The sequence below is a fragment of the Dermacentor silvarum genome, chromosome 4, assembly GCF_013339745.2.
Source record: "Dermacentor silvarum isolate Dsil-2018 chromosome 4, BIME_Dsil_1.4, whole genome shotgun sequence".
In the NCBI taxonomy this organism is placed as follows: domain Eukaryota; kingdom Metazoa; phylum Arthropoda; class Arachnida; order Ixodida; family Ixodidae; genus Dermacentor; species Dermacentor silvarum.
Window position 1 is genome coordinate 233,214,838 of NC_051157.2, and position 3,547 is coordinate 233,218,384.

A 3,547-nucleotide genomic window follows, 5' to 3' on the forward strand; every position below is an offset into this window, starting at 1 on the left:
GTACTGTATCCATGACGCGTTGGAAAGTCGCAGGTGCCGAGCAAAGACCAAACGGCATGACCTTGAACTCGAACAGTCCGTCTGGTGTTATAAAGGCCGTCTTCTCCCGGTCCCTCTCGTCGACTTCGATTTGCCAGTAGCCGGTTTTGAGGTCCATCGACGAAAAATACTTTGCGTTGTATAGTCGATCCAAGGCGTCGTCAATCCGTGGAAGGGGGTATACGTCCTTCTTCGTGACCTTGTTGAGGCGACGATAATCGACGCAGAAACGTAGGGTTCCATCCTTCTTCTTCACTAACACCACGGGGGACGCCCACGGACTCTTGGACGGCTGGATGATGTCGTCGCGTAGCATTTCGTCGACTTGTTGCCTTATGGCCTCGCGTTCGCGTGCCGAAACTCGGTACGGGTTCTGACGCAGTGGGCGGACATTTTCGTCGGTTATGATTCGGTGCTTGGCGACAGGGGTTTGTCGAACTTTTGACGACGACGAGAAGCAATCCTTGTATTGCAGGAGCAGAGCTTTTAGTTGTTCTTTCTTATGCCTGGGAAGGTTCTGATTAACGTTGAAAGTTGCTTCAGGTATTATAGTCGTCGTTGCGGGTGCACTGGAATCCGTGAAGGCGAAAGCACTGCTGGCTTGTACTATTTCGTCGATGTAGGCAACCGTGGTGCCTTTGTTAATGTGCTTGTATTCGGGGCTGAAGTTCGTGAGCATCACCGTTGCTTTCCCTGCACGTAGCTCAGCTATGCCTCTAGCGACGCAAATTTCACGGTACAGCAGTAAGTGATGATCGCCCTCGATGACGCCCTCCATGTCTGCAGGCACTTCCGTACCGACGGAAATCATTACGCTGGAGTGAGGCGGAACGGTGACTTGTTCTTCAAGCACATTCAAGGCATGGTAACTGATGCATGTATCCGGCGGTATCGCTTTGTGTGTTGAAAGCGTTATCGACTTGGACCTTAAGTCGATGACTGCACCATGTTGGTGTAGAAAGTCCATGCCTAGGATGACGTCCCTGGAGCAGTGCTGCAGGATTACGAAGCTCGCCGGGTAAGTGCGGTTGTTTACCGTGACTCGCGCTGTGCAGATTCCAGCCGGCGTTATTAGGTGACCTCCCGCTGTCCGTATATCGGGTCCTTGCCAGGCCGTCTGCACCTTCTTTAACTTGGCGGCGAACGCGCCACTGAAAACTGAATAGTCGGCGCCAGTGTCGACGAGAGCGGTGACGTTATGACCATCGATGAGCACGTCTAGATCGGTAGACCGGCGTCTGGCGTTGCAGTTAATTCGTGGCGTCGGATCACGGCTGCGTCGGCTTGCTCTGCTGCTGCTACGTCGCGTCGGAAGGTCTTCGTTCGGCGGCGATGTGCTGTCAAGGCTGTTGCTAGGCGGCGTGCTGATATCTCGTCGTGATGATTCGCGAATCGTCGTCGTCGTCGGCGGCGGAGGATCTTCGGCATTGCGTCGTACAGCAACCGCACCTCCATCGGTTGCTGCTTTTAGTTTCCCGGGTATGGGCTGGGAGATCGGCCCCGGGTTGGGCCGGTATACAGGCGGCGATGCGGCGAGATGTAGCGGCCTGGTGACGGCGAGCGTGAGGGCCGTCGGGGTTGCCACTGGGCTCCGGCAAGGTAGTCGGCGATGTCACGTGGTCGCTCGCCAAGCTGTGGACGTGGCGCGTTGACGGCGAACCCTCGTAGGCCCATCTCGCGGTATGGGCATCGGCGGTAGACATGGCCGGCTTCCCCGCAGTGATAGCAGAGCGGGCGGTGGTCGGGGGCGCGCCAAATGTCCGTCTTCCGCTGGGAGCTGCGCTGGGCGACGGGCGGGCGTGCTGGCGGCGGTGGCGGTGGACGACGGAACTGCGGCGTTACGGGGCCCTGGCGCGAGCGCGAAGGGGGGCCTTGACGACGGGCGACGGCGGCGTAGGTCATCGCTTGCGGCTGTGGTTGAGGCGATACCGGAACTTCTGGCACTTCTAGTGATCGCTGAACCTCTTCTTTAACTATGTCAGCGATTGAAGTCACCTGAGGATGCGATCTTGGGAATAATTTCTGTAGTTCTTCCCGTACAACCGCTCTGATCGTCTCGTGCAGGTCGTCGGCGCCTAGAGCTTGAGCTTCGGCGTAGTTTGTCAGTGCACGGCGGTTGTATTGCCTGGCTCGCATTTCAAGGGTCTTCTCGATGGTTGTGGCCTCCGAAACAAATTCTGCCACAGTCTTGGGCGGGTTGCGCATCAATCCAGTGAATAGATGCTCTTTGACGCCCCGCATCAAGAACCGAACTTTCTTTTCCTCTGACATATTGGGTCGGCGTGGCGGAAGAGGCGAGTCATCTCCTCCGTGAAGATTGCGATGTTCTCGTTCGGCAATTGCACTCTGGTTTCTAATAAAACTTCGGCCCTTTCTTTTCGCACGACATTCGTGAAAGTCCTCATGAAGTTCTCACGAAATAGGTCCCACGTCACCAGGGTGGTCTCTCTGTTCTCAAACCAGGTCCGAGCAGCATCATCTAATGAAAAATACACATGGCGCAGCTTGTCGTCGTCGCTCCATTTGTTGAACGTCGCGGTCCTCTCGTATGTCTCCAGCCAGGTTTCAGGGTCTTCAGCCGATGATCCACGAAAAGTCGGTGGCTCCCGAGGTTGCTGCAGCAGGATGGGGGACGCTGGTGCTGCCATTTTGGTCGTTGACTTGGCCTTGATTGCAGTGGTCTTTTCGGGAAGAAGTCCGAACTCCGGCACAAGTCCTTGCTGCCTACGGCTAGCTCGCTGGTCCTTGGCGACGTTGGTCTCGTTCTCTGGTTTCGGGCTTGGGTCGCGGCTTTGCGGGGGCGTTCGGTGCATGAACGAACTAGCACCTCCACCAGATGTCACGTAGTAGTGACGGTAGAGAAAACAGTCACAAAACTGTGTATGACGAAACTGGTTGTTTATTGGGCGAACCTGTGCCCACAAAAGCAAGCTACACTCAAAGCACAACGATAGCGGCGAACACAGTCGGCGATCGTCGAAAATCTGATCAGCGGCGAAACGCGTCGGCTTTTATACCTGAGTCATCGAAGGTTCCAGATTAATCCCTGGGGCCCGCGTGTCTTCCAGAAAGTTCTAGACAATTCGCGTCGCTCATACAATCAGATTACATGAGCGTCGGTGACCACAGACGACGGACAGAAGCATCGATAACGTTCGGGAAGCTTCCGATGCAGGCGCGATCTGCGCCGAGCGATAACGTTTAACATTTGTCAGCCAATGTTGAAAGCGGCTACCGGTGAAAGATAAACATGTGTACGTGTCAATATCATCAGCAATTTCGATGACATAGTAAAAGCAGCGGAAGAATTAGTCACCTGTACAGTGCCCAAAACAGCCAAGCTACTTTCATTCAAACTAGTGATGAACCGGATACAGAGGCTCCTTCTACTACTAGCGCTGAAATTAGAAGGGCCTTGAAGGCAAGAACCAGGGGAAAAGCGCTGGAGAAGATTGAATCCCATTAGAATTTCTCAAAGTGGAGGAGATATCATGCTTGAAAAGCTTGC